Raw genomic sequence first — 13,894 nt, 5'->3', positions numbered from 1 at the left:
AGTGGGATAGGCCTTCAACACAAGAGATATTATATCTCTTTTGCCTCAAGAGCAACCCTTGTCAAGCTCACGGAGGAGATGGGTTCTACTACCTATCGAGCTACCCGAAGGATTAGTGGTTATTCGAGGACATCCCAAACCATCCTCCAAATTTCAAGACGATCTTCTTCTGGACGGATGGACTTGCTCCTTCCCAATTCTACTCCTTCCAACACATTCATAAGTAACTCAATGTCTTTTCTATTTTTCTTTGAACTGTTGAGCTCGAAATATTTAAACCACTCTTGCCTGCAGCTACCTATCACCGACCTATTCCAACAAAAGCCATGAAAGAACATAGGGCAACAATTCTCCAGCTCCCCTACAGTCGAAGGTCCCTCACCTATCTCCTCCACGAAGATAAGCTTCGAGCTTGTGGCCTCTCAGGCGAAGGCAAGTCCACGAATGATTCGGGGATTCGCAAGTACTCGAGGTGGGAAGATGTGCCAAACCCCACCGCTAAACTTCCCCCGAAGAGGAGGCCTTCGGGCTCACAAGCCCGTGCCACTGCCTCCCGTCTACACGAGTGACCAGTCTCGGGCAATGAATCCCACGACGAGGCCTCAACGAGCTCAGCAGATGGAGGTAAAGTAGTGTTGGATCATTCCATGTGGTCTCTATCATTACTTAAGCACGAGCCTGACATAATGATCCTCTTCGAGGACCCTAGGGATAACTTTCTAGCATGGTCAGGGGTTGACCTTAGAGTTTGTAGGTTCGATAGCTGGCTAGGAAAATACCAAACCATGTATAGTTTAAATGAGGTTTGGGATGGGTGATCGTGAAAATCTGATACGTAAGTATACGTAGTCATGTCAAGTAGTAAATCCCGGAAGAATGGATGTCGTCCCACAGAGACTATCTTCCAATTATCACTAATTGATTTTCAAATTCTATTTGGTGAATTAAAATTTAAGTGAATAATTAAAGGTAAAAGAAATACTATAAACTATAAACACAAATTAAATAATTGGAAACAAAACAATGAATCACTTAATTAAAAATCAATAAAAAACCTAGGAATTAATTTCATCAACTGTTCATTCTATTAATTTTAATAATCAACTCTAAATCTCTTCTTTCTATTCTAATAGCAGGTTAATATAGTTGATTCCTATTTTTTTCAAGACATAAGATCGAAATCTATATGCAGGTTTTCTACATTTCTGTGATAACCTTGAACATATAGAGGGCATTAAACATGGAAACCTAATTACTACACAAGTCATACAGGTACTTTCGTCCAATATGCAACCTATGTCTATATAATGATAGCATATTCAATTCTCATCTTTCGAATTTTGAATCAAAACCATTAAATCAAGTAAATAGTGATCAATTATTTATTAGCATTAAACAAACATCATATAGATTAGAATAGAAAAGAAGTATCAATAGAAAATCATAATAAAATTACATAGAAATCCCAATGACTATATTAATTCCTAGATAAAAGAAATTAGTTCATAAATAACACGATGGTAATAAACTGCAAATAATTGTTCATAAAATCAACCTAAAGAATTAAGATGAAACAGAAACAGAAAACTAATTATAGCAGCCTCTTCTAATCTAGGGTTTTTTAAAAACTGAGACTCCTCTCCAGAATCGCAGAATAATGTTCTTTAAATAGTCTTCCAAGATTCCCAAGTGAAAAGACCAGATTGCCCTTCAAAAAGTTGTTTAAAATTTGAAAACGCGTAACCAGCGCTGTAGCTGCTGCTTCTTGAGCGCTATAGCGCTATAGTCAGAACCAAAATACATAAAAATTTGTTTACTAGCATTGTAGCGCCCTTGTTGTAGCGCTGGGGCACTGCTTGGCTGTTCGTGATAGCGCTGTGGCGCTGCATTTGTAGCATTGGGGCGCTACTTCCAGAATCAATCATGCTTTCAAGGTCCTTCCTAGCGCTACGACGCTCCTTTGATAGCGCTGTAGCGCTATTAACAGCATCGAAACTTGCACATATCAATCCCGAAAAACCCAATTTTCATCAACTTAACTAAATTTTCTTCCACTTTCACTCATTTTCACTCTTTTCACCAATTTAGCATGGAAAACCTGAAACATGAACAAATGAGCATAATTCTGCAATTAAATAATCCTAAACTAACAAAAAACACCCTAAAAACTAGACCATAAACGAGCCTAAAACTCGTTTATCAAACTCCCTCAAACTAAAGCTTTACTCGCCCTCGAGTAAACAAAAAATCTAACTAGACTCAAACCTAAACAAACCAAATTGACACAACTACCAAATGCCACACTCAAGACTCTTATGCATATATAATTCTCAGGAAAAACAATCATGCTACTTAAAACATTAATATAGAGTTTCAGTAAAGATTACTTCATCCTTTCACTGCAATCTATCAACACCAAAGCTCATTTACTCACAACTTACAAATAAAATAATTGAACCACTTTATGCATGTCAAATTCTCACCAACTAACCACATAACCAAATTATTCCATATGCCTGCATTACTTACTATTCTCCATTAATATAAATAAGTGCACAAATAAGAATCAATAAGAATTTATAAGGGTTGTAATAGAAGGCTTAGGTATAGGTAGATAAAGAGACAATTTTTTAGGCTTAATCATACCACAAGCATTCCAACTAAACAAACTTTCCCAGAAATTTCACACTTCTCATCCCTTGTTACCCCTTTTTCTCTGCAATGATTGAGAATATATACATATTCAATACACTTCTCCAAACTTTGATTTTTCAATAGATAACTATTTGGGAGCATAATCATTTTTCACTTTTTTTTTTTTCTTTCTCAATCATAAGTAAATTTCTGAATAACACATAATACAAACATCCTATTACACATTCACTCCCGTCATATAGTAATTTTCATGCTCATGGTATGGGTCAAAAAGAGTAAATGGTAGTATATTTTACAGTTAGGCTCAAAAGAATGTGTTAATCAAGAAAATGGTTATAAGGCTCAAAGGGGTTAACTAAGGATAAAATTTAATAGGGTTAGCTTGAAAGGCACAACCAATCCAAAAATTGCCTATATCATTTTCCTAAATGTGCACTATTTCAAATTTTATCTCAAATAGTAAACAAGTAAGTTCTAGAATTTTTTCAAACTTTTCAATCCACAATCCAAATTTGACATGCATAAAATAACTCAAGTATAACATTTGCAATGTATGAGAAATAGATCTCTAATGTCAACAAATCACAGTGAAAAACATAGTAATCTAACCAAGCACACAAATTGTTTTTAGAAGCACATCAATATTTCCTTTGGATTATATTACACAATAGTCAATCATATTCAAATGGCAATAATTATCAACTTAATTTATAATCTAAAACATGACTCAAAACGAACAACTAATGAAAATTAAAAACAAACAAACCGTAAAACAAACAAAAACACACAAAAAATAAATCTCTCCCCAAAACTTAACACCAAACATTGTCCCCAATGTTAAGTACTCAAAGAATGAGAACATAGACTTACCTGACCAGCCATGTCAGTATGGCGGCTGAGACGAAGGTCCCTCAAACTATTGAGACTGCAGAGGCTGAGGCCCTGGAAAACCAGCAAAGGACGGAGGCGGAGGCGGAGAGTAGAATGGAGAATACAGCGGATATGGTGGTGGTCGAGCAAAATAAGTTTGATCCGATTCATTTAAAGACCACCGACTCACCAGATTGTTTAAACGAGCCACATGGTTCACCTCATATTCGTACCGTTGGCCCATATATTGATTCATCATGTGCTGTTGTTGAACCATATATTGATTTTGTTGGATAAGATAATCCAACTTATTACTGACATGCTGCATGTGCTGATCGCTATTACCTCCCTGCAACACTGGATCAGCCTCTTCTTCCACCTCAGTTTCGACACGGCGCTTACCCTTTTTCCTAGTTTGTGGCACATATAAAGCAGGCTTGGGATAATCTTTCGTCAGAATAATCGATAAAGGCTGCTGCCACGACTGATAAATATCAGTCACAAACTCCGGAACTCTAGCCTTATAACATAACATGGTGATGACATATCCATGGCCCAAACCTCTAGTGGTATGGCCCTTTTCAATGAACTCAATGTTTTCCTTAAGCCATGAACCCATATTAATAGTCATCCATGTCATCAATGCATACATCAGAAGTACTCGATCCTTAGTCATGTCAGACACATGACTTACTGGCATGAATCGAGCACAAACAAAGAAAGCCCAAAATCTGGCTTCAATATTCAGTTAACAAGACGCTATACTTTTAGGTAAAGAGCCAGATAAGGTCCAAGGAGCACCTTCAAAACATAATTTGTCAGCCACAACAGTATAATCTATATACCCCTTCAAAAATTTAGTGTATTCCTCCTCCTGCTCTTTTATGTGCGGGACCTTGAAAACCTTATTAATGGACTCTGCAGTAAAAGGAACTCGCTTACCTCGAACAAAAACTGTATCATTGTGTTTATTTCTTAAATTGGCATAAAACTCATACACCAATGATACATTGGCCTACACTAATTTTGTCACAAAATTTTCCCACTTCCTAGCCGCAAGATTTGCTCTAACTAACTCAAAAGTCTGATGATTAAAAGGGTCAGACTAATATTCCACCTCACGCTCAGGAATCAAGGGTTTCTAACAAATTTCTCATAACGCTCTTGAGCCTGGAAATTTATAAACCTAGTTTCATCATACTCTTACTCCGAACTATCATCCCTTGGTTGGGAAGCAGACGCTTGACCTTTCCCCTTATCCTTATTCCTACCCGCTTTACTCTTAAGAGCCATTATCCACACTCTCACCAACCCAGAAAAAAATTGACAGCACCTCCCCTTAAATTAAACACTTTTCCTCTTCATAACCACCCCTATATATTCAATCTCACAAACACAATATCCAAATTCTCCAAAGCACAGCACAAAAATCAATCCACCAAAAACAATCAACAATGAAACCCAATCCCAAATGCAGCAAAAATCTTAGAACAAGAGGGAATGAAAACACTTACTAACCCTTGAAATGGACTCCCTTGTGCTTGAGTGAGTATAGCCCCTTGAAAATTTTGATCTTCTTCAAGAAATAAAAACTCTGAATTTTTAGGGTTTCAAAAGTGAATTGGGAAATTGGAATGGGGTTGAGAAGAAAGAAATTAAGTAAAGGATAAAAAGGCTAAGACAGAAGAGAAAATGAAGGAAAATAGGAGAATGTATGGTGAAATTTTCTGGGTAATAGGCTAAAATGGAAGATTACTGAGAGCTTTGGGGTGTTGGGATAGAGAGAACACGAGAAGAGAATGAAAAATGAGGGTTTGAAGGAGATGAAATTTGAAACCCCCTGGTTTTAAAAAAAATTCTGTTATAGAGCGCTATAGCGCTACATGTCCAACGTTGTAGCGCTACATAAGGTTGCTGGGCTATTTGTCTCTGGAAATAGCGCCATATCGCTAACAATACAGCGCCGTAGCACTAATAAACGTTAAAAAAAAACCCTTTTGGCTCTGAGATTAGCGCCATAGCGCCCTATTAATAGCGCTGTAGCGCTGGTGCTCGAATAAAATCCCCAATCTTCTCTGTAACAAGCGCCATAGCGCCTCCCTACAAGCGTTGTAGCGCTACTTCCTGATAAATGAACATTTTCTAACCTTTTTTCTTGCAAACCCTTGCGTTTTTTTCACGTTTTTCACGGTTCATTCTATACATAAAATATTTTCTAACTAAAACTAAAAATAATCACTAAACAAATTACCTAAACATTGTTCCAAACCAAATAAAAACAAAAATCGTAAATGTAAAATACAAAAGAAAACTTAGGAATGCCTCCTAAGAGTGTTGTCTTTAACGACTTTAAGCCAGACTCTTGTTTATATTCAGATCAAATTGGTTCCAACATCACCACGGACTTGCATTTTTCCACTGGACCCTCCAAATAATGCTTCAACCTCTGACCGTTCACCTTAAAATGCCCTGTCTTCTCACTATGAACTTGCACTGCTCCATAAGGAAATGACGCAACCACCGTGTATGGTCCTGACCATCTCGATTTCAATTTACCAGGAAAAAGTTTAAGTCTGGAATTAAATAACATGACTTTATCTCCTGGTTGAAAATCCTTCCTTAGTATTCACTTATCATGAAAGGCCTTCGACTTCTCTTTATAAATCCTCACATTCTCATAAGCTTAATTTCAGAATTCTTCAAGCTCATTTAACTCCATCAGCCTATTCTGTCCCACCATAAAGAGATCAATATTTAACTTTTTCACAGCCCAATAAGCTCTATGCTCCAGTTCCACTGGTAAATGGCAGGCCTTTCCAAACACCAATCGATATGGTGACATACCAATCGGAGTTTTAAATGCAGTGCGATAAGCCCAAAGTGAATCATCGAGCTTCTTGGACCAATCCTTCCTTGACGTATTTATAGTCTTTAGCAGTGAACCACTTATTGCAAAAATTACTTCCCCGACTGCTAATAATTGCTCTGCGGGTGCCGAATCGAGTAAAGATATTTTTATGAAGGAATCTAAGTACCTCTTTCCCATCACAAGTAGGAGTTGTTGCAGCTTCTACCCATTTAGAAACATAATCCACTGCAAGCAAAATGTACTTGTTATTATACGATGACGGGAATGGTCCCATAAAATCTATTCCTCATACGTCAAACAACTCAACTTCCAAAATACCAGTCATTTGCATTTGATCTCTTATTGATATATTCCCTGTCCATTGACAACGATCACAACTTTTAACAAAGACATTAGCATCTTTAAATAATGTAGGCCGGTAAAACCCACTCTGCAAAATATTTGCTACTATTCTTGTTCCTCCGAAATGATCGCTGCAATGCAAAGTATGACAGTGAGTCAAGATTGAAAACATCTCCTCTTCGGGCACACATCTTCTAATAACTTCATCAGGGCAATGTTTATACAGAATAGGCTCATCCCAGCAGTAGTGCTTCACCTCTAAATAGAATTTCTTCAATTGTTGCCTTGTCATCTCAGGAGGTATAACCTTTGCAGCCAAATAATTAACATAGTCTGCAAACCATGGAACATCTTTACAAACACTCAATTCAAACAACTGCTCATCAGGAAAAGCATCATTAATCTGAATTTCTTTGTCAAGAGAATCTGCATCAACCTCCAATCTAGACAATTGATCGCCACCAAATTCTCAGTACCTTTCTTATCTTTAATTTCCACATCGAATTCTTGTAACAACAAAATCCACCGAATAAGACGAGGCTTGGAATCCTTTTTGGTCATAAGATACTTTATCACAGAATTAGTTGTGTAAACAACCACCTTATTCCCAATCAAGTATGACCTAAATTTATCAAAAGCAAACACTATGGCCAACAACTCATTTTCTGTAGTAGCGTAATTTATTTGAGCATCATTCAAGGTATGACTTGCATAAGAAATCGTTCTGAATACCTTGTCAACTCTTTGTCCCAACACTGCCCCAACCGCAAAATCACTGGCGTCACACATCAATTCAAATGGCAAATCCCATTGAGGTGCAACAACTATAGGTGTCGAAATCAATTTCTCCTTAAGTATCCTAAAAGCTTGTTGACACTTCTCATCAAAATCGAACGTAACCCCATTCATTAACAAAGTGGACAGTGGCTTTGAAACCTTGGAGAAATCTTTGATAAACCTCCTATAAAATCCCACATGACCTAAGAAACTCCGTACTCCTTTTACTGAAACCGGCGGTGGAAAATACTCTATCGTAGATATCTTAGCCCTATCCACTTCAATGCCTTTCTTAGAAATATTGTGCCCCAATACAATTCCTTCATTTACCATAAAGTGGCACTTTTCCCAATTAAGCACCAAATGTGACTCTTCACACCTCCTCAAAACCAGCTCCAAATTAGTCAAACACGTGTCAAAAGAGGGCCCATAAACCGAAAAATCATCCATAAAAATCTCAATCCCCTTCTCAACCATGTCAGAAAATATTGCCATCATACACCGATGAAATGTGGCTGGTGCATTACATAGCCCGAATGGCATCCTTCTAAAAGCAAAAGTCTCGTAAGGACATGTAAACGTTGTCTTCTCTTGATCCTCTGATGCAATTACAATCTGATGATAGCCTGAGTACCCATCTAGAAAACAATAGTAATTATGCCCTGCCAACCTATCCAACATCTGATCAATGAAAGGCAAAGGAAAATGATCTTTTCTAGTTGCCTTATTAAACTTCTGATAATCGATACATATCCTCCAACTCGTCACCATCCTAGTTGGAATCAGTTCATTACTTTCATTCTTCACCACAGTCATACCACCCTTTTTAGGTACTACTTGTACTGGACTTACCCAAGCACTATCAGAAATAGGGTAAATCACTCCAGCATCTAACCATTTCAAAATCTCTTTCCTCACTACTTCTTTCATTGTCGGATTAAGTCTTCGTTGAGCATCAATAATCGGTCTCGCATCGTCTTCCATGAGAATTCTATGCATAACTGTCGATGGGCTAATTCCTCTTATATCAGCCAGAGTCCACCCTATAGCAGTTTTATGAGCCCTTAACACCCTCAACAACTTCTCCTCCTCTACTTCTGAAAGAAATGATGAAACTATAACCGGAAGAGTCTCTTTTTCCCCAAGATAAGCATATCAGAGATGTTCTGGTAAAACTTTTAGTTCTAAAATAGGTGGCATCAGAATCAATGGTAATGGTCTTTCCAGTCTCTCACCCAATTCTTCAAACTTTTTATGCTTCCACGATTCAGATGATTTTATCCACTTCAAATAACTCACCGCTTCTTTATTTTCCTCACCATCTACATCATCAACTATAAGACTTAATTCAAGAGGATCCTCAATTAATTTTTTTCTTCCTACTACTTCTTCTACCACATCAACTGAGAAACAATTATCACTTGCTTTAGGATAAGCCATAGCCTTAAACACATTAAATACCACTTCTTCCCCTTGAACTCTCAGCTTTAACTCTCCTTTTTACACATCTATCAATGCTTGCCTAGTTGCTAAAAATGGTCTCCCCAAAATAATAGGAACATTCTCATCCTCCTCCATATCAAGAACTATAAAATCAGCTGGAAATATAAACTTATCCACCTTTACCAATACATCTTCTATAATACCACGTGGATGCTTCACAGATCTATCAGCCAGCTGCAATGTTACTATGGTTGGCCTAGCTTCACCCAAACCAAGTCTACGAAATACTGACAAAGGCATTAAATTAATACTGGCCCCCAAATCGCAAAGTGCATGCTTACATTCAAACTCCCCAATCGTGCATGGAATAGTAAAACTCCCAGGATCTTGTAACTTTTGAGGAAGTTTCCTTTGCAAAATCGCACTACATTCTTCCGTTAACACCACTATTTCATAATCACCCATCTTTCTCTTATTAGACAAAATCTCCTTCATAAACTTTACATAGCTGGGCATCTGTTCTAATGCTTCTGTGAATGGTATATTTATATGTAGCTTCTTGAACACCTCTAAAAACTTTGCAAACTGTTTATCTAAATTATGCTTATGAAGTCTTTGTGGATATGGAATTTTAACATGATGCTCAATACTCACAGGTGGTGTCTCCTCTTCTTTCTTACGGTCTTCAGTAACCTTTTCATCATTAAACTTCTTTTCTTCTTTACCGTGTGTATTTCCTTTCTGACCTTCTTCTTCATCTAACCGATTCTTCTTTGGCCCTTCATACCTTGTTCCACTCCTCAAAGTAATATCTTGGCACTGTTCTTTAGGATTAACTTCTGTAGTGCTAGGAAAATTTCCTTGAGCTCTATTAGACATTAAAGTAGCCAGCTACCCTATTTGAGTCTCAAAACTCCTTATGGATGCCCTAGTTTTAGTCATAAATTGGTTGAGTACATCAGATTGAGGTTCAGTTGTTTTCATTGGCATTTGTTGTGGTCTATTTTGTGGTTGATAATATCCAGGTGGAGGGTATTGTTGTGAATGTTGCTATGGATTTGGTGGTCTATTTTGTGGAGGTTGATATTGTGGCTGAGGTAAAGGATAAGGTTGTAAAGTATTTTGATTATTCGACCAGGAAAAATTAGGATGATTCTTCCAAGCTGGGGTGTAGGTCATGGAATTTGGACTATTGGGTTGTCTCAGGTAATTCCTTATAGCTTGTACTTCTTCCATGGGCATGTTATTCATATCTAGAGCAGGGCATTGGTTGGGTGGATGGGTTGTTCCACACAATTCACATAGGTTTTGAACTTGCATAGCTTGAGATGGGAGTGTAGTCTTTTGTAATTGCCTTGTCAAGGCTGCTACTTGAGCAGTAAGCGTTGATATGGCATCCAATTTCATCATTCCAGCCACCTTCTTTGGTTGTCCCCTTTCAGTTGGCCATTAGTAATTATTCATCACCATCTCCTCTAATAGCTCATATGCCTCATTAGCACTCTTATTCATAAAAGCACCTCCCGCCACAACATCTATGATTGTTCTCGTTGTTCCATTCAACCCATTGTAAAAATTATGCACCAACATCCACTTTTCTATTCCATGGTGTGGACACTTCCTTAACAACTCTTTAAAGCACTCCCAAGAATCATATAGTGACTCTCCTTCCATCTGATAAAAGTTATTGATCTCTCCCCTTAGCTTTGCAGCCTTTGTTGGAGGAAAGAACTTGGCAAGGAACTTTTGAGCTAAGTCCTCCCATGTAGTGATAGAATTCGCTTGCAAGGATATTAGCCAACTCTTCACCCTATCCCTCAATGAAAATGGGAATAGCCTCAATCTTATAGCGTCATCACTCACCCCATTTATCTTGAGCGTAGCACATAACTCCAGAAAATTAGCTATGTATAAATTGGGGTCCTCCATTGGCATACCTCCAAACTGAACAGTTGTTTGGACCATTTGGAGAGTTGTTGGCTTAATCTCAAAATTGTTTGCAGCAATGGTTGGAGGTCTAATGCATGAATGCACTCCTGTAATAGTAGGAAGTACATAATCTCTCAAAGTTCTTGGTCCTTGCTCCCTTGGAACCTCTGCAGCCCCTTGACCATTATTAGCACCATTTCCCAAATTGTCAACCATGGTAAACTCCAATCTCCTCTTTGTTTTCCTGTTATGTCTACATGTTCTTTCAATTTCTAGATTGATTGTGTTATCCAGATTTCCGGATAGCGTTTAGATTGATGTCCTCGGGGAAGCAGAATTATCGATGTCTTTCACGGTAGGTGACCAGAGCTCGCAGATGGACAGAAAGGCTTCGCCTCTCTCGTTTAGTGTCCGGATTACTCTTCCAAGAAAACACAACACGGAAACTCGTCAACTCTCCCGGACTCCCGAAGGGGTATCCTTCGGGGAAGCCCCTTCCAGGAGAAGCTCTTCGAGTGGTCTCCGCAGAAACAGTTCCGTGCCTCGCACGGAACAAAACCAAACGGTCGAGTCCTGGAGGAGGCATATTTGGAATGATATCCGCCTGACACGCCCGTCAGGTCAAAGCCGCACACACCCCAGCACGCCTAAGGGTACCTTTTCGCCTACTGTTCCGCTGACAACTTGGAAAAGACGGCTGACTTTGTGTGTTCCCCATACTTTCACGTAAATATACCCACATAGAGTCTTGTAGCCATGCTACTACAGTAATTGTATCCCCTATTTATGGCTGGTGTAATTAAGACTCATGGACGTAGAGAAAAACCCTAATCCGAAACCCTAGCTATAAAGACCCCTTCTTTTTACAAGAAGAGGGACGGCCAACAGATCACATAGCAAAAACTCTACAAAAATCTCTCTAGCTTCATCTTCTTCAAGAGAACCCGAGAGAAACACGGTGAGTGTGTGAAGTTCTTGTACACCAGCCATCTTACTGTAGTCTTTTCCAAGTATAATAACATCGACTCGTGGACTAGGGCTTGTTAACGCCTGAACCACGTAAAAACACTGTTTGTTTAGTTATATTTCAGCACTTTTACAGTTCTTATATTTTTATTATTCTGTTTGTATTCGTTTCCGAAAAACTCGGTAAACATTTTGGTGCTTTCATTGAGAGCTGTAGGAAGTTGTTAGTCAGCTCTTTTTCTGTGTACGTTTTTTGTATTCACTTCGTGCTAAAGAGATGGTGACTACGAGAAAATCCGCGGTTGACAAAAATGCTAAGGTCAACCCCGATACTGCGATGGAAGATGTGGTGCAAAGCGAACCCTTGGACTACCAAGGTGAAGACCCGACATCCCGCCAGGATCGGGTCAGTACCGAAGATACGACATACTTAGAAGACGAAGAAGAGTATGTCCAAGACGGTTATTACAAGGACGGCTGCTACTATGAGAAGGACCCAGAACTGGTCCAAGTAGCCGAAGAACTGGAGGTCACCAAAGCCAAGCTTGCTGAGCAGGAGCGCCTCTCCGAAAAAATGCAGCGCATGATGGAGCGCCTCCAAAGCAAGTTCGGAGACCTAGGCAACTCGGACGAGGACGCCTCTGTTTTAGGTGGTGCTGATGCCGCTATGCCGGATCCAACCGCTGCTGGACCATCCAAAGCCGCCCCTAACAAGGGCAAAGAAAAAGTTGGAGAGCCTGTACGCGCTGACGCCCCTGCACCTCCTAAAGGCGTGAATCACAAGGCCGACTGCCCCCCCCGCGCGCAGAAGGTCTCTGGCGCTCCTAAGCCCAGACGTCCTTCAGCCCCAAGGGGGCACTCCGTGCCTAAAGGGCCCGGTGCTAAGGCACCCAGGCCTAGGGGAAGGAACAACCGCCCCAGTGATTCCGTCAACCAGGACGGTCGGGCTGCGAACTCGCACTCCGAAGATAGCTGGTCCACGGTGGACCTAAGAAGAAGGTTGGAGGCCAAGTATGAAAAGGCCAAAGGAGAAAAGGCCCGGCCTCGCGGAGATGACCTCCGAAATCATATTAATGACAAGCTCCGGGGACGTGACCTCCCGGAGAGTGATACGAAGAGGCTCGAGGAACAGATTGCTGCCTTGACCAAGCTGGTCCGGAGGCAAAGTGGGGCCCTGTCAGACTCTGAGGAGGAAGACCCGGAACCATGTATTCGGAGGATCGCGGAAACGTCCCTCCCGGATAACTTCAAAATGCCCCACATAGAATTATATGATGGGAGGACAGACCCGCGTACCCACCTAGCTAAATACAACAAAATGATGCAAGTGGCGCGTGTCAGTGAGGACGCCAAATGCATGTGCTTCTCACTCACCCTTACCAAGTCCGCGGAGGACTGGTGGAAAAGATTAGCTCCCGGATCAATCCACAGTTGGAAGGAGCTACAGTCCGCATTCAGGAGGCAGTTTATTGCTGCCCGCGACCGCGACATGGAGGTTGGTTCCTTAACCAACATCAAGCAGCAACCCACTGAGAACCTCAAAGCTTTCATTCAGAGAATGATGGAAGCTGCAGCAAAGACCAAGGTCAGCGATGACATGAAGCTGATCGCCCTTCAATCGGGCCTTACTGTCGGCTCCCTGCTATGGGGGGAAATGCAGAGGAGACGGGCAGAAACGCTGTCCGAATTCATGTCAAAGGCTCAGGGAATCATCAACCTTGAGGATGCCTACCAGCAGGCCTTTGGAGTTCCCCCAGCTCCAACGCCTTCCGTGACTGCGCCGAGCTTTACTTTGCAAGCTCCCGCACCAGCCCTCACGCTTCCAGGAGCACAATTCACTCCAAGTGTGTATGGGCCTTCCGCGTCTGCTCAGACGCCGAGTCAAACCCATTTCTCTGGGTACGGTGCTGTACAAACCGGATGTAGTATCGCTCCTGGCATGCCGCAGCCGCAAGCGGAAGCCCCAGAACGAAATTTGAGCCAATCGCGGAGCAAACGAAGCGGAAGAAACTCCAACCGGGGAGACCATTCAAAGAAGCCCCG

At 40.5% G+C, this 13,894-nt stretch overlaps 1 non-coding gene across 1 annotated transcript; it reads left to right on the top strand.

Moving 5' to 3' along the window:
• Positions 1 to 10,556: 10,556 nt before the first annotated feature.
• Positions 10,557 to 10,663, top strand: LOC133781254 (small nucleolar RNA R71). The gene has a single exon (XR_009870040.1). It is a non-coding gene; the product is annotated as a small nucleolar RNA R71 (small nucleolar RNA).
• Positions 10,664 to 13,894: the final 3,231 nt, after the last annotated feature.

This window comes from Humulus lupulus, chromosome 5 (assembly GCF_963169125.1).
Source record: "Humulus lupulus chromosome 5, drHumLupu1.1, whole genome shotgun sequence".
NCBI lineage: Eukaryota > Viridiplantae > Streptophyta > Magnoliopsida > Rosales > Cannabaceae > Humulus > Humulus lupulus.
The sequence above is the reverse complement of the archived record's forward strand: the minus strand, read 5'-3'. Positions and strand labels throughout refer to the sequence as shown.